The sequence below is a fragment of the Rhineura floridana genome, chromosome 2, assembly GCF_030035675.1.
Source record: "Rhineura floridana isolate rRhiFlo1 chromosome 2, rRhiFlo1.hap2, whole genome shotgun sequence".
In the NCBI taxonomy this organism is placed as follows: Eukaryota; Metazoa; Chordata; class Lepidosauria; order Squamata; family Rhineuridae; genus Rhineura; species Rhineura floridana.
In genome coordinates, this window is record NC_084481.1 from 117,125,641 (window position 1) to 117,150,016 (window position 24,376).

A 24,376-nucleotide genomic window follows, 5' to 3' on the forward strand; every position below is an offset into this window, starting at 1 on the left:
AGGTGAGGTTCTGATGATGGGGCCAAGCGCACCTGTCTCCCTTTACATTTCTGGTCCGTTTTAGACCCTCTCAAAGTTATGCAAGCATAGCCTCTTTCTATGGAGACATCTGAAAACTGGAGGGCACGTCAAGATGTGTCATGCTTAGAGCCAGCCACCACCTCACTTATCCGAAAGGCTCCAAAAAATAACGTAAAGGCTACTGCCTGGAATAGCTTGGCCTCATAACTAGTAGTACAGACCGTTTTCCACTGGTGAACCATCCCTAGTATCATGTCCAGCGAGAAAGGTCGACAGGAATCAGGTGTGATGGGGTGTTCCCTAGCCCATCCAGCCAACATGCGTCGGACCCTGAAGTCCCCAGTCTGCTCCGGAAAACCACCTGCCTTTGATAAAAAGGCAAGCCCCGCCAGCTTACCTTGCAGTGTTCTGACTGACAGGCCCCTTTTTCTGCCATCTATCAGGAATTCAAGCAGGTGACTTACTGGAATAGGCCACTCCGGCGCGTAGCCTTTGAAGGCCCAGAAGTCCTGCATGTCCCTACCTGCTCTCTGGTAACTGATGAGCGTATTGGGGGCAATGGAAAGGCTTATGGCCCTCTCCGACTCTGCTCTCCAATCTCCCATACCGCAGGGGGCACGGCTTCCGGCTGAGCCCTGGCTAGCGGCGCCAGCTGACGGAAACGGTCCATCTGGTTCCGTGACAGAGCATCAGCAGCATTATTATCAATGCCAGGAACATGCCGTGCCCGAAAAAGAACATTGAAACGTAGGCACTGGAGAACAAAAGAACGGACCAGACCCATAACCCTGGCGTTTCTGGATGTGAGGGAGTTGATAACCTGTACTGTAGCCATGTTATCACACCAGAAATGGACTGTGGAGTTCTGGAACTCCACAGCCCACAAATAGACTGCTACCACTATAGGGAAAAATTCCAAAAAGGTGAGATCCTTGTCTAGACCCTCCTGAACCCACGTCTGTGGCCATTGTCCCTTACACCAGGAAGACCCAAAGACTACCCCAAATCCATAACCCCCAGACGCATCAGAGTGGATCTGTAACTCGGCCTCCAGGAGTCGGTCCTGCCTCCAAAAGGATATACCATTGAAATCCTGTAAGAAGGAGGACCACACAGCCAGGTCAGCGCATAAAGCTGCTGTAACCCAAAATCGATGGTGGGGTCGTAATAGTCCCACCATGGCCTCATAAACCCGCCTCAAAAATGCTCTGCCAGGTGCTATGACCCTGCACGCAAAGTTGAGGTGCCCTGCTAGCTCCTGGAGGGTGGAGAGAAAAACTTTCCTCGCACCTATAACTTCTTGTATCTTATTGTGAAGGAGTAGAAGCTTGTTCTGGGGCAGCCTACAGCATTGCTGCTCAGAATCAATTTCAATGCCTAAAAAGGTCAAAACTGGAGCTGGTCCTTCCGTTTTTTCCACTGCTAGAGGAACCCCCAGGTCCTCTGTCAAGTCTTGAAACTGGGCCATTAATTGTAGGCATTCACCTGTGCCAGCCCCACCCGCAAAGAGAAAATCATCTAAATAATGAACAACGGAATTCCGACCCAATCTATGTCTCAGCGCCCATTCTAAAAAAGTGCTGAAGCGCTCAAAAACTGCGCAGGAGATCGAGCATCCCATAGGCAATGCGCGGTCCACATAGAATTTGTTGGCAAACGAAAAGCCCAGGAGTTCAAAATCTGCTGGGTGGACGGGCAGTAGGCGGAAAGCGGACTTAATGTCACACTTACCCATTAATGCTCCATGACCACATGCCCGAACCATGCGCACTGCAGTGTCGAATGAGGTGTAGTGGACCATACATAGACTATCAGGAATGAAGTCATTAACTAACTGTCCTTGCGGGTGGGACAAGTGGTGAATAAGTCTATATTCACCGGCCACCTTCTTGGGTACAATCCCTAGTGGGGATACTCGAAGGTTAGGGAGAGGGGGCGATTGAAATGGGCCAAGCACCCGCCCTGCCTGCACCTCTTCGCCAATTTTCATTTCCACTATGTCTTCCATGCCGTTAACAGATTTTAGATTATGGGACATGTAGGAAACCCTGGGACCGTTGTAGGGAATTCGGAAGCCTGACAAAAACCCATTGAAAAGAAAACCGGCATCCCCAGGTACTGGATAGCCAGCTAACAAGCGCTGTAGAACATGTAACTTAATTGGGGAGGGGCCCTTTTCCCTGATTAGCCCCAGGTGGGGGCTGTTTTCTGCCCCATTGTTGGTCCCTGCCACTTCCCCTATACGACCTGCTTCTGTTGCAGGCGGTGGAAGGGTGTGTGGCTCCACAGCTCGCGCACTCATGTCTGTAACGACACGGGTTGTGTGTGCAGGTTCCACGGGCATTAAACTCCCAGCATAGCATCCGTTGTTGAACCCCTTGCCCCGCCTGAAAGCGGGGAAGGGTGGCGGTCGTCTGCCTGCTCAGAAGATGCCCACTATCGCACCTATCTCCAGTCATAGCACGGGCTGCAGTCATAAACTGCAGCCAGAGCTCAGGTTCCTTTTTATCCCATGGCAAGGTCACATCGCATGCCGCCCGCATGCGAAATGCCTCTTCATAAGAAAGCCATGCCAGACCCGAGAATTCTACATATGCCCTATATATTATATCCAGATACTTGAAGAGAGACAATGCCCGTTGGGGGTGTCTCTCAATCAGCACTCCTGCGTATATCAAGTATGCTGGCAGCCAATTAGCCCAGGTGCGGTCGATTCTCCTGCGCCTAGGCCTGTCTAAGTCGCTCTCAGTCTCCTTGTCTTTGTCTTTTTTAGGGTGCTCCCTATACAGTAACGAAAAGACATCCACATACTCCCCTCTCCAGATTTTTTCCTTTGTCGAAGGGAGCAGGGGGAAACCCAAGGTGACAGATGTATTCCCAAAAGGAATAGCATTACCTGCCACTGTTCCTAAAGGATCCAAAATAGTTACGGTTGGCTGCAGTTGTGCAGAAGCCAAAACAGCTGTTGGAGCCGGCCCTTCGGGTGGCACAGCTGGAGTCATAACCTGTCCATTGCCTGCATGCTGCCAAATTTGGCTGCATGCAGCCTGGAGTGGCAATTGAGATGTATACTGAATAGGCCACCCCAAACCTGTAGCCCCAGAAGTCTGAGCAGGCCAGGCAGACTCACCTGCTCCTACCAACTGCCCAGACAGAGATGATATCGTTCCAGCTTGGGGTGTAGCTATCTCACTGCAAGTCCCCACCGCAGCTGTTGGAGCAGGAGGAGCCACCAGCCCATCGCTCACCATCGGTGTAGATTCAGGAGGGGCTTCAAGTGCCTCAAGTCTTGCTAAAACTAATGCAAGGACATCACGGTTAGACCCTTTCTGTGGACCTTTATGTGTGTTACCCTGAGTTTTAGCAGTGGCTCGCTGTGGCCTGGTAACCCCCCCAGTAGAAGTTCCAGGAGTTGCAACTTCGTTTGAAGCGGTTGACGTAGCCCTGGGCACAGGGGTTGGCATCACCCGCCCCCGCTGCTCTAAGGCTTCAAGGCGCGATAAGATGGCAGCCCATGGTGGCGCCTCCTCCTCATCCGAGGAGCCAGGCGCTGGGGGGGTGTTTTTGTGGAGGCCTGCAGGCTCTCCCCTTACCTTTTGCCCCCCCTTTCCCTTTTTTGGATGGCATGACAGTTAACAACTAAGTAATGTGTAGTGTGATCTTGCTTTAACTAGATGTAAATCAAGAACTAGCTGCAAATCCAGCAATGTATAAGCGCTCTTGTTTTAACTGTCAGCTGAATTACAGCCTCAGAGCGGTATGCCTCCCTCCCTTTCAGTGGGGGGGGGGAGGATTTTCGTCAGAGCCTGAAAAAGCCTGTCTAGCTGGAGCCTTCTGACCGATCTCCCTGATGGTCCCCCGAAAGGCGTCGCCAGCTCAGGCTATGGCCAGAAATGCTGCCTATGTGGCTACGACCAGCGCCTGCAATGGCGCCGAGCACACGGCTGCCTTTAAAATGGCCACCGCTGCTCTCCGGTGTGTGCGGCCAAGTTAAAATGGCCGCCGCTGCTGTTCGCTGCGCTCCTCCTCGTTCCTCTTCTGCCTGTCCCACGTCGTCGCACAGCAAAAGGAGGAAGGTAGGAGGGGCGGCTGGACTTAAGTAGTCCTACCGACTCCGCCCCTCACATTATGCGTCGCACCTTCGTCATAGGCGCAACGCGCAACGCTGCCTCTTTTAAAGATGGAGGCAGCGTCTTCACCCCCATCCGCAACATAGCCCCGCTCGTCAGCTGCGCGGCGAGCGGGGCGCCTTTTCTATTCAATGTGTTCCGCTTTACAGCGGGGGTCCAGAACGTAACCCGCTGTATGAGTGGGGCCCTACTGTATAGATAACCTCTAAGTTACACTGTATGTGTTTGCATAGAAATAGCATTTAGAAAATGTAATTGGTTCAAAATACTGTGGCAAGATTATTGACAGGGTTTTGAATAACCAATCACATCTTGCCACTCTTTTAAACAGCTTCATTGGTTACTTTTTTATTATTAAAGGCTACTCTGGACTACTTATTTCTTGAGCGTTCATCTGACTTGCTTGCACAAAGCTTACACGAAGGTTAGATGCTTTACGCCATGCACTTTGATTTATATGCAGGGTTTATACAACAATGAGCATTGATTCTAATTTGCTTGCACTGCATGTTGTTTATACATCTTATACTATATGCCAGAAGGATCTTGTAATGAGCCAACACTGCAATGTGGCTGCAAAAAAAAAAAGGCAAATTCTGTTTAGGTTGCATTAACAGAAACATAGTTTCCAAATCACGTGAAGTACTAGTTATCCTCTATTTAGCACTGGTTAGGCCTCAACTTGTGTACTGCATCCAGTTCTGGACACCACACTTTAAGAAGGATGCAGACAAACTGGAACATGTTCAGAAGAGTGCAACAAGGATGATCAGGGGATGACAACAAAGCTCTATGAGGAGAGACTGAAAGAACTGAGAATGTTTAGCCTTGAGAAGAGAAGACTGAGGGGAGATACAGGGGCATCACTACCGGGGTGTGGAGGGTGCGGCCCGCACCCGGGTGTCACCATGAGGGGGGTGACACCCAGAGCCGCCCCGCCCCGTGCCGTTGCCCGGCAAGGCTGCTGCAACTCCTCAAAGGTGGGTGGGTGGGCAAGTCCGGGAGCAGCGTCGGTGGGGTGAGGGAGGCGTGCCGGCATTCCCAGGCCTTCTCCGGCTGGGTGCCCCTCCGGCGCACGCCCTCCCAGGGGCATGGACGGGGTTCATTGGCCTGAGTGTGCGCGTGCACGCATGCTAGCCCAGCCACCTCATCCATGCCCCTGGGAGGGCGCGCACCGGAGGCCCGCACCCCCCTGCACTCCTGCTAGTGACGCCGCTGGGGAGATATGATAGCATTCTTCCAGGTACTTGAAAAGTTGTTGCACAGAGGAGAGCCAGGAGCTCTTCTTGATCATCTCAGAGTGCAGAACACAAAATAATGGGCTCAAGTTGCAGGAAGCAACATCAGCAAAGACTTCATTACCATTAGAGCGGTATGACAGTGGAACCAGTTACCTAGGGAGGTGGTTGGCTCTCCAATGCTGGGGGCATTCAAGAGGCAGCTGGACAGCCACCTGGCAAATATGCTTTGATTCCTGCATTGAGCAGAGGGTTAAACTTGATGGCTGTATGATTTTTATTATCTTCCTGCTAATCATTTCTTCATCCCATGCTTTTAATGCCTTTCCCCATTACTTTTCTAACTGGTGGTTCAACTCTCTCTCACTTACTTATTGAGCATTCATCCGGATTTTCTTAGGGATGTTTATACATCTTAAAGCACTTTTGTTGCATTAGGGCAACATAGTGCTTTAACCCAGGTTAATAATTACGCAAACCTAAATTTATGATATGCACTTGAATCCCTCCCACAAAATAGTGACAGTCTGGAGACACCCAAGTATAATCATAGGGCTCATCTTGTTCCTTAAAACTCTGGGTAACTTGACGACTGGTAAATTTGTTGAGTGCCTACTTTACTGGTGTTTCAGAAGCTACTGAAAGATTTTATAATCTGCCTAGGTGAATAGAAAGTCTTGCCAGCCTTGAATTTTTATCGTTGGAATTCATAAATATGACGTTTTTGTTGCTGTTTTCTTTTTCTCTCTTAGTCTTGTTTCATTGATTGCTTATGAGTGATGGTTTTAAAATCTGATTGTAAGATGCCTTGGGGACTAGAATCATCAAAATGGCAGGAATAAAATAGTTCCTGTGGGGACAATGACACACTTTTCACTGCCCCAGTGACCTCAGGTATTGAGAATCAAGCCATTTGCTATCTGAAATGTCCTATGCCTTTTATTTCCATAGCCCTAATCTGGATTCCTTTGTTGAGGAACATAGGAAGCTGCTTTATACTGAGTCAGATCATTGGTTTATATAGTGCAGCATTATCTACACTGACTGGCAGTAGGTCTCCATTGTTATCCATAGGAGTCTTTCCCAGCTGTACTTGGAGATGCAATGGATTGAACCTGGGATCTACTGCACACAAAGCAAGCCCTCTACCACTGAGCTATAGTTGTTCTTAAATTGATTATGTGGGGGCAGGGGAGTTGCTTTGATTATAGGGTTGGTTGGGTTTTTTTGGCATAGATTAAGATTATTATATCTAAGTAAAACTCAACAAGAGTATATTTATATGCTTTAACTTTGAAGGAAAGGTCATCAAGGAACTGGACACGGCTCTTTGATGACCCCAATCAACTCAAATATGGGCTATGTCTGCTACCATCTAGCTGCTCTGGCCTGTCAGAGAAGATAGCGAGATAGAAAATATATTCCTGCATCTTGAATACTCCAGCTATACGGTATTTATGAAGGAAGATGAACACCAAGGGTCAAATTGTTAGTTCTCTCATGAGATGGATGTTGGTTATGTTTGAAATAGCATTAGGAACAGTTGAATACTTTGTAAATAAATGACCAGATGTATCATTTAGTCATAATGAATATGTGTCTCATAAAGAGATAACATTTTATGTTGTTACATTTTTCTATTTTAGATTGCTTGGCACGTTTCAAAATTTATGTTGATGTATAATATTTCAAATGGAACACCCTCATGTACATAAAAAGTAAAATAAAATTAATAATGGTATCTTTTTTTTAAAAAAAAAGGCAAAGGGCAGCTATTTCAGGAACAGAAACCACACTGAGTTCAGTGGCAAATTGATTGATGTTTTTAATGTTTTTATAGCTATTTTTACTGGAAGGAAGGGTGGGATTTAATTTTATTTTTATTTTTATTATAATTGGGTGCTAGAACAAATTAAACCAGAAGTATCACTAGAAGCTAAAATGATGAAACTGAGGTGATCATACTTTGGACACATAGAGCTTAGAAAAGTTACTTTTTTGAACTACAACTCCCATCAGCCCCAGCCAGCATGGCCACTGGATTGGGGTAATGGGAGTTGTAGTTCAAAAAAGTAACTTTTCCAAGCTCTTATGAGAAGACACGATTCACTAGAAAAGGCAATAATGCTGGGAAAAACAGAAGGGAGTAGAAAAAGAGGAAGGCCAAACAAGAGATGGATTAATTCCATAAAGGAAGCCACAGACCTGAACTTACAAGATCTGAACAGGGTGGTTCATGACAGATGCTACTGGAGGTCACTGATTCACACGGTCGCCATAAGTCACAATCGACTTGAAGGCACATAACAACAATCCAATTGAGTAGGTTGGGTTTATATTTCCTTGTTCGTTATCTCATTGTTGTGCTGGATACAGCTGGGTGCCATTTTGAATCAAGGTGGTGAACTGAACCTTTCAAAATTGCATTGATTTTAACCACTGATTTCAAAACTGCATGGGTCTTTTGATTTTATAAAAGTTTTCAAGCAACACTGGTTACAAGGTTGCTAGGATAATATATATTCATGAAGAAACAAAATATTTTTATTCAGACAATATTTTTATGTGCACTAACCTGTGAATACTTGACTTTGCAGTTTTGGCTGAAGTTACCAATTTTCTTACTCCAGAGCAATCCTATTTTGAGCACTTTCACTGACTTTGATTAGGTGGGATGGTGGCAGGCGTCTTACTATTCCTTTGTTAATTGTTGATCTGTATGCACATCAACTCATTTGAAATGTGGTGTTGGAGGAGAGCTTTGCGGATACCATGGACTGCAAAAAAGACAAATATTCACTAGAAGCTAAAATGATGAAACTGAGGTTTGGACACATAATGAGAAGACATGATTCACTAGAAAAGACAATAATGCTGGGAAAAACAGAAGGGAGTAGAAAAAGAGGAAGGCCAAACAAGAGACGGATTGATCCCATAAGGGAAGCCACAGACCTGAACTTACAAGATCTGAACAGGGTGGTTCATGACAGATGCTACTGGAGGTCACTGATTCACACGGTCGCCATAAGTCACAATCGACTTGAAGGCACATAACAACAACAACAAATGGACATGAATCTCCCTATATAAAGGTGGTAAATCAAAGTCGTATTCCATATAATTTGACAGGCATCACTTTAAAGTCTTTACAAAAGACTGTCCCCTTGAAGAGCAGCTAAATGCTGATGCTTTCTTTGTTGTAATCGGCTGATAGTTTATAAACTGTCCCTTTCTCCATCTGTGGAAATGTGTCCTCTTGTAGGAGAGGGATTTATATAAAGCTCTCTGAGAGGAAAGAAATACGCCAATTAACAATATTTTCCATTGGCCAATCTCCAGAATAAGACTGTTGTTACAGTTCTTGGTGCAGTTTCCTTTTTTATGTTAATGGTTTCTTTCTTTCTTAACTAAATTGCTATGTAGCTGGCAAATAATTGAAAATAGACCACTTTTAAAATAATAATTTTGCTAACTGGAAAATTTTGTTGGTTTCTGTTATGCTGCATTATCATATGTGTTTGTTCTGAGGCAGCTCTCCGGACAGTATTTTTATGCCATTCCTTTAAAATAACGTGCAAGTTTTGCAGGGCCTTTTTAGGCATTCATGTTGCTCTCTGGTGAAAGGGCAGTGGAGCTGGGAGATGTCATAATTGTGTTGATTAATTGGGCCATTATTTTGGCTATGTTATTTGTCTGTATTGGACTCTTTCTTTCTCTCTTGTACTATTTTTAATAACTCCTTCAGACAGAATTTCAAGAATGTTGGAGAAGCATGGAAGGAAGGTGGAATTGAATTACATCGCAGTTATATGTTCAGTTAACAGGAAACAATGCATTTTGGGGTAAAAAATAACTGTGTCTTTGTGACAGGAAATACCTATTTAAATTATTTGGCATTAGCATACAGCATGTGATGGAACCAGAATGATCCCTGATCTCCCCAAATGGTGAGAATATTTAAATGACAAACATGCAACATTTGGGGAATACCTATTCTGGTTGCCTGTTATATTTTGAGATGTATAGTCTTATCAAATTGGGATATATGCTGAGCTTTCATAGAAGCCTGTTCATATAAGAAGTGGATCATATTATCTCAATATTTATGTACGTGATTTTATGTTTTAGTGCCCCTCAAAAATCTCCCTGCGTGCATACACCTTGCAAAGTAAGGAGAAAGTGCTAGCCTTTCAGAGGAAGGGAGATATTGATATGGTGAGCACTCAAGTCACTTTTCTTTGCCAAGGCTATACTGTGGAACATACAAAATTATTAGGGTTGGGCCAACTTCTTGTCCACAAATTGGGTGGGTATGGGAGGTTTGCGTATGGAGGAAAGTTTTGACATCCCCCATGGCTTTTTCATGCTATTTGCTGCCCATTTGCAGCTGTTTCTTTCCCTGCTTTGTGGTTTTGTCAGCGTTGTCCTTTAAACAGGGGCTTTCTTTCAAAGGCAATTCCAGCTAATCGGGGATCATGTAAGCAGCAGGATGATCTCTTGAAATAACTTTTTTTTAAATCAAAGTGAGAGGAATACTTCCTGTCCTCACTCAGAATTGGTAGACATTTTAGTCCCCTTCCCTCCAATCAGCAGCATTTAACAGAGATATTTAGTTTTTTAAGAAACAAATAAATCCGAATGTATGTGTAGATTTTACTGTTTAAGGAAAGTGACCCAGTAAAATGTTTTATCCTAAACTTCTAAATAGGTTTAGATTCAGAGCAAAACTCTGCTAACAAGATGTTTCTGCTGGAAGAGAGGAACAGGTGATTTTCACCAATTCTCCTTTGTTCCTGAAAAAGTGCCCCCATGGGTTGAAGGATTCTCTGGGACGGCATGGATTCTCTGGCACCGACACTTAGGAATTCCCTCCCCTTAAATATTACAAGGATCATCTCTGTTATCTTTTTGGTGTCTACTGAAGACCTTCCTCTTTCAACAAGCCTTTTAAGTAGAGACCTTATCCCAGTCTGTGTTGGAATTGCTTTTTAAGATGCACTTAAAACTTTTTTTAAAAAATTCAATATGTTTTGCTTTAATATGTGTTTAAAAATGTTTTGTTTTCATATGTTTTAAAGATGTTTTAGAGTGTTTTTAATGTTTTTGTTTGCCGCTCTGGGCTCCTTCTGGGAAGAAGGGCGGGATATACATTTAATAAACAAATAAATAAAATAACAAATAAATTGAAGGTGGTGCTAGGGCTGCAGGGTGAAGGGGGAATTAATGACAATTGTTCCTCCCCGCCCTTTCCAACAGGATGATCGTATGAGTGGAGTTCTACTCATTGGGTCTCTGGATCCAACCCTATATGTAGCAGAATGTAACTTTAACATTTTACTGGGCACTTTCCTTTTAAGATTCGTGGAAGAGCAACTATGGATCCAACCCATATCAAACTTCACAATGGAATCTTCTGGAGGCAAAGTATATATTAGTTATTATGTAGCATTTGCTGTTATGTAAACAAACTGTTAAAATAACGGTACTTAACACTGTCTGTCCAGCATATGTTTGATAATTGTGTCCACATGGCCTGTCTGTTTTGTGATGAACTCTTGTTTAGCTGTGTTCAAAAATGTAAATTTCTCCTCCTCTAGAAGAAAAGTAAGCTATTATTGAACAATACATGTCGTCTACATAGAAACTTACATGACAGGTTCATTTGGAAGTGCTGAGGTGGTTCACACTTGTGATTCTGATCTTCATACGAAGTGTCACTGTCCTTTGTATGGGATCACCTCAAGGTACAATAACAAATGACATTATATGGCAAATGTACAATGTAAACCATCAGATTAAGCTTTCCATCTTCTTTCCCTTGAATTGCTATATGGAACACAGTGTGCTGGGTTTCTGTGAGCAATCTGATTTGTTCTTGCCCTGCAAGACTATAAAGTCCAGCTTGGTTTTCTGACACTGACTAAACTGCTTGGATTAGGGAAAACTGATTTTAAAAGAGAAAAAATGGATGTTTGGCAGATCCAGCAGATATTTTAAAACACTCTTGGAGATGATAAGAATAATTGTAAATTTAAATATTACCTTGCCTTGCACAGAAACCATACTAATAAATGGCTTTGAATTTTTTTATGACTGACTGAGTACCTAGATTTACTAATAAGCCCAAGCTGTGGTGCTTTCTATTTTTATTTTATTTTATTTTATTTGGTTAAAGGATGCTGCAGAAAAAGCACTGATGAGGTGTCATATAATTTTACAAGTTGCATAACTACTTTTAACAACTAAACTCTCCCTGATTAAAATAACAATTGAGCCTGTAATTCTTCTGAACAGCTGCTGCTACAGGGGGTCATTACCTTGGAGAGCTTGGAAATAATTGTACTCCTAATACATGAGTTATGTAGTCTCATGTTTTACAGCAATGCACAAAGTTTAAAGCCTATAGTAGAATGTTATTTGAAAGCTGTCAAACCATGTTAAAAAAGACTGCATCGTCAAAGGCCCTTGTGGCCAGGATTCAACATGTAGCCTTGTCTTACTCATTATAAAATGCATGTTTATAAAGTTCCACAGAGCATCCAATTCCCAATTCACTTATATCAGCAAGACTTAACTTGCTCATTAATCTAAATTCTTTTGCAACTTTAATCTACATGTTTAATTAATCATAAAATGAGGCGGTAAGTAATTTCAGCAATGTGTGGCTTGTTATCAGATGCATTTAATCACTCTTCTGTGAGCTCATTTGGAAACACCTGAAGATGTCGAGAGCAGTTTGAATAAGCATAAATTATTCTTTGTCAGTGTACTTCACCCAACTAATAAGACATTAATTTAAAAAAGGCAGTGTTCATCATTTTCAGATCTCAACCAATATTTTTAGCTTAGTAATATAACTAATTGTATATACTGTACAATACACAATATAGTGTCCAACAGTGGAACAGGATGTATTATTCAATTCATTCTTCTGTTTACATGCAATTACTCTGTGTAATCTTAGGTTGAATGAAGATTAACCATAGTTATCAAATTTTAAGTATTTAAATGTTCTTGTAGCAAGCTACTAGTTAATTGAAATCATAAAAGCTACTAGGTGATACAATAACAGTTGTAAGATTATATCCTCTCTGTGGATTTACTCACTTTAAAGTACCTTTATGCCGTTTCTTTTTTTACTGTATTGAATATATATAATACAGTATATGAAGAAGTAACTTCTACTTATGAAGGAATAAGTTTTAAAATAGAGACTATTGTTCTGATCATGACAAACTAGCAGGGCATAGCAGAACTAAGGCAATTGGATATTACTCCAAGAACTGCAAAAGGTCTGTCATGTCCTGGCATTTCTGCTAATGCTGTCACAGGGCCTTCTGGGAGAAGGTTGTACATGGTATCCTCAGCCTGTTGGGAGCAGAGGCCTGGGTTAAATAGCTACACAGAGCTTCAGAGATAGTACAGCTGCAGTGCTGCCTTGCTAAATTTTCTGCTGTGAAAAATGTCCAAGTACATTAGAACCTAAAACCATCAATGTGAATTGTTTCTTTCGTCAGTAACAGCATGAAACTACTTCTTTGAGAAGATGATGCCAGATGCACAGGACTGTGTAAGAGCGGAGACTATTTTCCCATCCTTTTTACCCTTGTTTTTTAACACATGGTCAATGGAAATATTCTTAAAATAAATAAGACACTCATGATCTCAAGCTGACATTTCATAAGGGTGAATTGTAGTCCCCAGAATGTTAGACATGGATAAATTAAAAATGGCATTTTTGGAGAATGTCAGCACCTGTCCTGTTTCTGCCTTGCAAGGGATTATATTCTGTAAGAATAATTATTTTTGTTAGAAAGAGATTTGTTGACCTGCCATAGATCTTCACAAATACACATCCTTTTGACCACTCCTTGTAGTTGTTCTGGATATTTCAGTATGGAATAGCAGCAAGACATTATTTCTGAAACAAGAAATTTACACTTCCTAAAATATTTTGTCCACTTCATTTTTTCTTAAGGCCCCATTTTCTTTGACTATGTACTGCTCTAATAAGATCATTACTCAAGCACACTGTCTCTGTGAACTCTTAAAGATGCTGCATTGTTGGCACTATAGCAATAAACTGGTAACTGATCTCTCTCTATCTTTTCCTGCTGACAAATTGTCCCTCATCCTCTCTACAGTTTGATGTTTATTTTAATCCTGTATTTCTCCCCATATGGAAGATATCACAGAGTGCTAAACATCTAAAATCAGTAAAGCTTTTGCAATGTCATATAGTTCCAACCTGCAGGCTGGACAGTTTAACAACATTCTATGAGACCACAAGAATAAAACTGTGTACAGATTGCATTTAGGATCTGTCTAAAAAACCGACAACCACCTAACAAGAATATATGAGCTACTTCTGAGGCTTTGTGCGTGCAAGAATTTGTTTTTGACTTGTTTATTTTATAAATGATAATGAAGCCCATACAAAGTATATGGACTGTTTTAGACCAAGTGGTATCTTTTTAACAAAAGGAATAAAATGACGCACTTTGGGGGGGGGGAGTGCCTACAAGAGAGTCATAGTGGTTCAGTGAAGAGAAAGTTGTATTCAGACTGTAAAAGAGCAAAGGTAGAAACAGATGACCACTTCCATATAATACCCAGCTTTGTAGCCAGAGTGGGGCAAATGGGTACACTGCTTCCCTAGAGCTGTGCTTGCCCCCAGGATTTTTTTAAATTGTATTTTTAATTTGTGACATGGCAGACAATGATAGCTTCTATTTAAAGAATGACAGTTTATTTTATGAAAGGGAGCAATTTAAGAATGGGAACCTCGGAAAACTTCAGTGAACAAGGCAGGGCAAAAGCACAACAGAATCCTAATCTGGAAGAGCCCCCCCCAAAGTCTGCTCACTCAAGACTTTTCCTGACTAAGAGTGGATTTTTCATGATCTCAACCACCCTATAATTACTTAAGTGATCCTGAAAAAAGGCAGCCTGTATAGTAACATGGAATGGCTCTCACATCCTCTCCACCAGTGTGTGTGTGTGTGCATGGGACAAATTGGCTGGCACAATGCATCTCCCCCCATCGCCAAAATGGCCCACCTAGAAATATGGCTGCCCTACCTAAAAAGCATGGCTGGCTACAAGGCTGGTTATATCTACTTTTAAAATAAACCTGCTACAAAAGGGTGATCAAGCCCCCACAGTTAAGCACTTTAACGTATGCTTAACACTCTCTCATTAATATAAAAACATAAGAGCTCTTCTAGATCAGACCAGAGGTCCATCTAGTCCAAAATCCTGTTCTCCCAGTGGCCGAGCAGATGCCTATGGGAAGTTTGTGAATAGAACATGGGTGCAACAGCACTCTCCCCACATGTGCTCCCAAACATCTGATATTCAGAGGCATATAGCCTCTGATCCTGTAGGCAATGTATAGCCATCATGACCAATAGCCACTAATTTAAAAGTGCTTAATTGTGTCTAGAATTGTATGCCTTTACTGGACGGTAGTTCTAATCTTATGAGAGACAGCCATTTGTATATTTCACCATTAGGTTATTCCACTATTGTTATTCTCTCACAATTACTCAAATCTAGATAATTTGGGGTGCAGGCATGGTAGCCTTGTCTATTGCAGTAGCTCTGCCTCCGTTCCCCAGTCTACCATACTAAAAATGAATAAGATAAAGAAAAGGGTGGTGGGAGAACAAGCTTGGAACACCAGAAATATTGTGTAGGTGGTGGTGGTGGTGGTAGTAGTAGTAATAGTAGTAATTTAAAAATCAATTTTAATAACTAATTTCAGCTGTGATTTTTACTCAGTTAAAATAATTGGAAAAGATTAATTTCATTGGCTTCTTAGAGTTCCATTGTTAAGCTTTATTCTCTTATAATCTTTAGAAATCCTGTATGTGTGTCCCAGTATTGAAAAGTCTCTTAATCAAATAACAAATTCATATATAGTAACAAATGTTCTATGGTGGTTCCCTGTAGATAATATATTTCTGGACAGAGTATGATTTTGTAAAAGTCTCAAACCAACCTTATAATTACTGGAACTACCTTGGAACTGACTTGGATCATGATCCTGAAGATCTTTTCAGACTATAAGTGATATAATAAAATATTCCTAGCTTCTCAGCCTTATAAAATAATAACACATATATGGAATGCCATTTTTATATAATCAGCTAGCCTCTGTCAGGGAGTTGTAATGTACTGTGTCTCCTAAAAATAGGCTAAGATAAGTATTTTCACTGCAGTTTGTTGGAAGCTGTGATGGAACCATACCCTTGACTTATTTTCTACCTTTGTTTTTCATAGACTTATTAGCTGCTGTCTTGCTGGCTTCTTCTCTGATGACACCTATCACGGGACACTGCTAGAGCACAGAGTCAGCCTGTGAAAGGGCCAGGTAACACTTGCATACTCACCTAAATGTTCTAACCAGTAGCAAGGCAAATGTTTTTCTCACCTGCCATATTTTCTCCCTGTATACTGTCTTCATACTCCAAGTGTGTTTCCTTGTTAGCTGTTGACAAAGACAACAGAAAATAAATGAACTTGAGAAATGCTTTGTTTCACTTGTTGAATGCTTAAATTGTTTGGAGACTGCTGTCTTAATCCTATCGCATAAACGTAGGCAGATAGTATTTATTTATTGCATTTATACCTTTCTGTCAAGGCATCCACAGCATTTATGAATCACTTTCTATAAAACATTCCAAATCGACTTAACAATAAAAAATATCAACAATAAAAATGTATATAAAAACAATTCGAAATCCAATGCAGATACAGACTGGGTTCAAAAAGCTTGTTGGAAGGGGATATAGGTTTCAAAAAGACAAAAGAGATGGTGGCTGATATGTAAGAGGAAGGTGTTCGAAAGAGTAGATTCTGCTACACTAAAGGCCAGAGTCCTACATTGTTTGGAGTGGACTTCCTGATGAGATGGTATTTGAAGGAGGCCTTCTCCTGCAGAACTTAGTGATCAGTTGGGTATATAAGGGGTGAGATAATATTTTAGGAATGTATGTACACAGACACAAGCTACTGTAGGGATGCATTCTCACTTAAATTATACTTCCTCCTTCAGGACTGTTTTTAAAACTTAGGACTTAGAAAACACTTAGTTGTGTTCAACTCAGTCCTACTCAGAGTAGATCTATTGAAATTAGTGAACCTATGTTAGTTATGCCCATTAACTTCAACGGGTTTACTCTGAGTTGGACTGTTGAAGAATAGTACCCACCATTTCCTGGCTGTATAACATTTCAGTATAAGATCCATTTAGCTGAGCAACTGTGTGCATAGAAGACCCTCTTATTTGAAAAAGCCAAGTCACTACAGAAACCATAACTGATGATGCAATTTATTATGATGAGATTAAGAATATTATTGCATTGGACTTTGTATAGGTATAGCCACTAAAAACTGTTGTAAAATGGGGATCTATGGTTATATCTGCATTGACAATTCTCACACATCAGGTAGTAGTAGTGTCTCTCCCAGTAGTTATTTCTGTCTGCAGTGCATATGGGTAGGGAACCAACTCTTGCTTGACTACAGATGCCCTGTGGATATCAGGTGCACTGGAAAAAAATCCTTATATTTACCCTATTTGAACACACCCTATGGGTGAAGATAATAAATTCTGATTGAGTACAAATTATTAAAAATTACAATATTACATTTGGCTAACCATATAATAGTAATAGCTGTTACAGACACTGCTGCTCTTGTTCAGATGGTATAATAAGAAAATATATTCTGTGTGATTGCCTATATCTGAGAAAGCAGACTATATAATCCTCTGGATTTATAAGGCCAGATCACTTTCAGAGCTATGTAAAAAAAAAAAAGGACTGGAATGTTACACTGGACTTCCAGAATCTCTCTTTGAAGCTGTTGTTGAACTAGCTTTTATCACCTGTTTTCTGGACTGTGTTCCTCTGCAACTGTAGATTGGTTGGAGAAAAGACAACCCCTCCTCCTGGATTGCCTCACTAGGAAGGCTTGCTTGGTGGTCTTTCTGGCACCAAGGAAAGACCTTTTGGTTCACAGTTTATGTAGTCTGGGCCTCTCCCTTTTTAAATCTGTGTTTTTAATTTGGGAGTGTGGCAAGCTATGTTTTTGTTACATTTATGCAGTTTTTTATTTTATGGTTTTATGGTTATTTGATATTTACATTGTTTTGTTTTTACTATTTATTTTAAGCTGCCCAGAGACCTTTCTGTTATGGTAAAGCATACAAATAAAATAAATAATTAATTAAACAATAACCTTGTCTGAAGTTATTTCCCCCCACCAAAAGAGGGCTGATGAACTTTACAAAGCCAATGCAGGAAAGAGGGACATTTCTAAGAAATAAAAACAAATGCAAGGCAGTCCCTCACAATTATGTAACAAGAGTCAGGTAATGTGCTGAAGAATCAAGATGTAGTAAATTCCTTTCATTAATGTCAGATATGCTTTGGGTAGTTTGTCAGTTGTATGGTACCAGTTGATTAAAAGTGGTTTACAATGTTACCTCATTTACGCATATCGCATGGTTATGAAAGGATTCTCATATCAACCTTGTGAGGTATGATGGGCTGAGAAGGTAATAACTTGTCAAGGCCATCTAGTGAGCACATGGCTCACAACACCAAACTCAACACAGTTCACCATCCTTGAATGATTAAACAATGGTGGGATTCTTATACACAGAACAGACAGGCAAAACAGAGAATTCCAGTTGGCCTCCCTAGAAAAATCAATTTAGACCCAATAGTCAGCCCCTCACTCCAACAACGAGCTTTATGAAGGAGGACTAAATAGCACCTAATAAGTTCAAGCTATTAAGCTAATCATAGCAGAGGACATTTCTGAACCACAGACAGATAAATAAAATGGCATACTTCTTTATAATGCTGCCCTAAAGAAGTCTAGGAGAAGTCCAACATTTGTTTACATTTCCATTTTTGGTTATAACTGTATTTCTTGAGAAATTGGTAGAAAGAGTAGACTTGCATGTATATATTTTAACAGCCAAACCACATTTAAAAAAAAATGAAAGTCAGTTGTATAAATAATCCAATAATTATTTTCAGCATCTAAAAGGGGGACTTAAAACTGTGTCATGCTAGTGCTAGTGATTTGCTACATAAAAGCTATCAGTGTAAAAACTATAGGGTTGTTTCCAATGAAGCTGTCCCGTTAGCTCAGGGGCTTCTGCTTGTGCAATTGGGCTTCCTCTCCCTGCATGCTCCTGGTGCCTGTTCTGGGGTTTTCTCCAACCCTGTGTAGAAAATTTGTGGGGGCCACAGAGAAGGAGTGGAAGTTTCATTGCACAAATGGAAGTCCTTGTGCTAATTGGACAGTTTTGTTGGATACAACTCAGACTGTCTAAGGATAACTTCCATTTATGATCTGCTACTTGAAACCTTGCTGATGTTTTATTTAGAAAAGGCAGTCTAAGCTTATTTGTAATTCTGGAGATCCTTTCATTTCATCTCCAAATTTCCCTGTCAGGCATAGCCCTGTAAACTGTTCAGAACCTATGGAGTTCTGAGAATATGGAAGCCTCTTCAAAATAAAACCACAAACAAATAATGATTATTTATTTATTATTTGATTTATATCCCACCCTTCCTCCCAGAAGACTCCCGAAAATCTTTATTTTTTAATTGAATAATACCCAAGTATAAAAACAAATTTCTATCCAACGGAAAAAAAATTACAATGTGTATTCTTATATGGTTATGAAAGGATTCCATTTATCTAAGGCTGCAACTGATGAAGTAAGTCCATTTCTTCTTTGTATCCTATCAGTCAATGTATCAGTTTTGGCAGTCTCTAAAGCCTTGATCAGCTTTTTCTTAATAGATGGTATTGTTGCAGTTTTTCAGTGCCTAGCCAACACAGTCTTGGCAGCATCAAACAGCATATTCATAACAATTCAACTTTCTGTAAAATTGCTTTCTTTATTTTCTTCAGTACTGTGGTTTTTCTTGAATGTTAGTAATCAGCATAGGAGGGAAGGAGAGTCAAAATAGAAGCTTTCAGTGCTAAAAAAAAGAGTAAAGTAAACAAATACAAGTGACATTGCAAACAAAATAATAAATGCCTTCTACTGCTTCGGTGACATGGTTTATGTTTTTGTGCATAGTTTCAAAGGAAGCCCAGCTCCTTATCTATTTTTTTAAAATTTAATTATGCCCTTCTTCCTAAGATCACAGGGCAACATACATGGTTTCTCCCATTTTAATACCCACAACATGGCAGAGTGAGAAAAAATGCCTTGTCGTGGCTGACAAGTGTGTTGTTAGATGAGTGCAGACTTGAACCTGAATAACTTTGTTCCAACTCCTGACATTCTATCCACTGCACCACATTGCTCGGAGAATATAATTATTTAACAGGACCCTGTGAGCTTTCAGAAAAGAATGCTGAAAGTAGTTGGAGGCTGGTCCATTTAGGTGGATGGTGCAGCACATCACTAGCCTCAGTCTGCTCAGAGCCAGCCCCCATCACCTGCCATGGCTTCTTATTTAACAACCAGTTCAGGGAGTGGTACTGGCTTTCAGCGTCTTCCTCCTTAGTCCCAGTATTGTGCTTGTGCAATTCAACAGAGGAGGACGGGGACAAAACTAGAATTAGTTGGCTCTGTTTCACCAGTCATTGGCTCTGGCTGCACCTACTGTTGGTCTCCCTGACTTCCACCCTACCAGTCTCAAAGGGCACCAGCCACCATTGAGAGACAGAAAGAGAGGCTTTAAAGAACCCAGGAGATAAGCAGATTGTGCTAATTTTCAAGTTAAGGCTATGGTTGAGAACAGTGGAGACACGGAATGTTAGGGTGTCAATCAAGGAACAGGGGAAAAAGAGAGGACAGTGGAAAAGAGAAGACTGACCTGCTCAAGTCCTGACAGTGCATAGTAAGCGCCCTGGAGAAGTGGTGGCTCTTGTAAGGTGTGGAAAGAGAGTCTTCCTCCTGGGAATGTCACTGAGCACCTCTGGGGCTGCTGCTAACTCAGAGCTCCCCCAGCCTCACAGGCCCAGTGCCACTATTGGGAAGATGCCACTGCCTCCACTGCCCTACTCCACAAGCCACTGGAGAGAGGGAATTAGGTTTGTGAGGATGCGTGTTTTGAGGTTATCAAAACCCCAACCCTGCACTAAAAAAAGCACAAGCCTACATTATACAGGGAGGTTTGGCGGACATGTGTTTTCCTTTCCCACTCTCTAGAATAGTTATATTCTTGGCTGTGTAGCCATACAGTGCTTAGGTTTGGGGCTGGCAGCAGCCTAGCACTATATGACATAATAGAGGTAGCCTGGGAGGGGAGGGGCCTTTACACCTTTCTCACTCCTGAAACTCCTTCCCCCAGGTCTGAATAGCACAACAAGGCTCCTCTTTCAGTCTGGATGGATTCCAGAAAAAGAGCACTCTTATGAGGGGGGTGGGGATACAGTGCAATATATTGTTGCAGGTCCTACTTGTTCTCCTGGTTTGTCATTTATCCAATCACCCCAAATTAATCTTTGAAGAAGTAATTTGATTAAACCAATTTAGATCAGCTCATATAATGAAATTTATGCACCAAGGCATAAAGAAACATGAAAGCTATTCAATAGGACTTTTATGAGACTAAGTTTATTCTCGGGTTAAGTAGCGATATTGTTACATATGATACAAGAGGTCATAAATAGAATCTTTTTATGTGGCATGTATAAAAACTAAATGGAACAGGCTATACAAGTGGTAATACTGAGTAGCACATAGGTATCTTATTTTAAAGAGGAGAGTCCTCTATTTGAAGGGCTGTCAGGTCTAGTTTAAAGATAAAGAACCATAAGAAGGGAGAGCCAGGGCCAGCGCCAGAGGGCAGCCAGGTTGGGTCCTGGATGAGGGCCCATAAAGCCCAGAAGGACCCTTATTAGGGTGGAAGGGTGGTCCTCCTGTTTCGTGATCCATGGCAGGTCCTGCAACCCGTCCTGCAACCCACCCTGCTGCGGAGCGCTGAGAGGTAGCTCCCAGGCACCCCCCCAATACATACAGTGCGGGCTTCAATAAGCCCCCCCCACCCCCCACCTATGTCTCCCATGAATGCCGTGCACGTGGTATGCACATGCCTGCCATCGCCTGAAATTGTGATGGTGGCTTCCCAAAGGGGCTAACGCCCCTGATGCCATCTTCATTGATGGCAGGCATATGCGCTATGCACGTATGTCATTCATACAACATGAGAGGTAGGTGTGGTGCACAGGCAGACTTATTAGCCCCACGCTGTCTGAATTAAAGTGTTGGGTTACAGTGCCAGAGGTCTGGGGCAGGCTGGTATCCAAGGGCCCAGTCATGCCTGGTGCCAACCCTGGGGAGAGCAGAGGCCTTGAAGCTGCCCATCAACAGTTAGACATCAGAGGCATCCAGGTCAGCTAGTCACAGTCTTCCCCATTGTGCTGAGGTATACTGTATTTCAATGTAAAGTATAGTAATCATTTCTAAATTAGTGTGGCAGCAGCTACCCTGTGGAATTCCCTCCCCTTAAATATTAGACAGGTGCCATCTCTGTTATCTTTTCGGCACCTATTGAAGACCTTCCTCTTTCAACAAGCCTTTTAAGTTGAGACATTGTCCCAGTCTGCATCAGTGTTGGAATTGCTTTTTAATATGTTTTTAAACCTTTTTTTAAAAAAATGTTTTTAACCTTAAAAAACAAAGATGTTCCAAAAGCTTTAAAAAAAATGTTTTTAAAGATGTTTTGTTTTAATGTATTTTAAAGTCTGTTTTTAGTGCTTTTGTTTGCCGCCCTAGGCTCCTGCTGGGAGGAAGGGCAGGATATAAATCAAAGCATAAATAAATAAATAAAGTCACATCATCATATAAATTCACATATGTAAAGTTTATGCAAGTCTCCATCCTCCTTTGTTCTCTGTTTTGATGATGTGTTAAGTTGCCACTTTATTGGTTTATATTGGAATTCCATGTTTAATGGAATTTCCTATCTGTACAAATTAGACAGGGACTGACAATATTGGTCTTTTGACACCCGTTGAAATTTTTTTTATTTAGGCAAACTTTCCTAGAGGAATTATCTCGTTTATGCTTCTTGTCCATTTTGGGGGATTAAATAGGTAGTTTTACTGTTTTTGATTGTTGAATTAATTCTGAATGAAGTTGTGCATCGCTTTGGGCAGTATTCAACTACCACATCCCGTCAGCACAAGGATTTCCACTTGCGCAACTGGACTTTCCCTCCCTCCTCCCTTGTGTACATCCTACACCCTCTCCAAATCTGCTCTAGAGGGTTGGGAACCCCTAGAGCAGATTTAGGGGGTGCAGGGGGAGGAATTGGGGAGAATGTTCCATTGTGCAAGGAGTCTTAGTGCTGTTTTGCATTCCACCCTATGAATTTTTCTTAAGAAATTCTGTAGATGGATAGATAATAGATGAGAACCAGGATCAAGGTGGGAAACATTTCTGTGGTTATAGCAACTCAAAATAAAACAGTAGTGTTGAAAAATTATTGGGTTGGAACCAGACATAGTCATTACTAACTTAAGCCCTGTTGATTTCAGCAAGTCTGCTCTAAGTACTATATGATTCAACTCATTGCCTCTGACTTACATTGGTCTAACTCAGCCTTTCCCAACCAGTGTGCCTCCAGATGTTGTTGGACCACAACTCCCATCAGCCTCAGCCAGCATTGCCAATGGTCAGGAAGATGGGAGTTGTGGTCCAACAACATCTGGAGGCACACTGGTTGGGAAAGGCTGGTCTAACTAGAAGAAGTTCCACTTTTGTAAAACATGCAGTTTAATTGTGCTCTTTAGGAAAGAAAAAAGACAGTCAGTCCAAAAGTTCCGGAAATGTTTTTGTCATTTTCCATTCCAAATGCTAATAAATAATTGCTTTGTAGAAATGCTTTGCAAAGAAATACTTTTTAATATTACTTACTTTTATAATTCTGTACCCTTTCAGTTTGGGCAGCAACCTGAGAAAATCATTTACTGACAAGACTTATATTACACCTCAGTTTGACTTGTTCTTTAGGGTGATACCATAGGGCGATAAGACTCTGGACTTTAGTTTTATCAATAATCCAATATTTAAAAAAATCTTAATACATTCAGACTATAAGACAGCACAAAAATATGACCTTTTTCTTTTTGAAATTGTAATTCTATGGGGTCATTCCTCACTTTGTTTGGTGTGCAAAACATAATTTATATTCTTGGCATGCAACACTAATTCAAAAGAAGAATCTCATTTAGATGATAAGGTGCAAAATAATGTGGCTTGAAAATCTGGAAAGAGTTTTGTGGGAAATTAAGTTGCTCTTAGTACTTAAATGCTCCTCAGTGTGGTAGGTGGAGCATGGTACAAAGACAGACATGACACAGTGTATGAACTGAGGGCTTACAACTGGGTGTAAGCTGGGTCGGATGTGATTGGAGTTGGGAGGATTTGATAAAGCAATAGTCAAGGTTAAATTCTGGTTCAAAAAGGTTTCGTGAAATGTTTGAGGAGGGGTTTAAAGGAGAAATGGGAGACGGATTGATCAATGAAGGTGAGAACAAGATGAATCTTTCTTAAATAAATCACCTTATTTTTTTAAAAAAATAAGCATCAAAAGCATTAAAATCTGGTCTCTTGAAGTATGACTATGGAGCAAATCTCTCAAATTAAGAAAATTGAAATAAGGTCTTGACTTGGGGAGATGGAAGAGAATTAAATCCAGACTTCTTAAATTCTGTCTACTTTGCCATTTTTGCAACATATCTAAGCTTCTCTATTTGTGTGCATGTATGGTAAACCACCTCTGAATACTGCTTACCATGAAAACCTTATTCATAGGGTCACCCATAAGTCGGAATCGACTTGAAGGCAGTCCATTTCATATTTATTTTCATGTGTAAAACAATGCCTGTCTGAATATTACTGTGGAGTAGTTGTAATATATGGGCTTGAAATAATCCTATGTTCAACATAATCCTGTTGTTCTGGCCTACATATCCCAGTAGCACTAAAGAACTTTA

The 24,376-nt window shown here is 41.3% G+C and overlaps 1 protein-coding gene across 18 annotated transcripts in view; it reads left to right on the top strand.

Annotated features, from left to right (window-relative positions):
* SOX6 (SRY-box transcription factor 6) overlaps positions 1–24,376 on the top strand; it is a 765,761-nt gene that overhangs the window by 105,826 nt on the left and 635,559 nt on the right. For 11 of the 18 annotated variants that reach the window (XM_061610270.1, XM_061610271.1, XM_061610280.1 and 8 more), the window contains one exon: positions 15,674–15,764. The exons of 2 other annotated variants lie outside the window; for them this stretch is intronic. The gene's annotated coding sequence lies outside the window, so the exon portion shown is untranslated. Of the gene's footprint in view, positions 1–10,746; positions 10,814–11,039; positions 11,134–12,906; positions 12,960–15,673; positions 15,765–24,376 lie in introns of those variants that run through there. 5 more of the 18 variants (XM_061610274.1, XM_061610268.1, XM_061610275.1 and 2 more) reach the window with 3 other exon arrangements.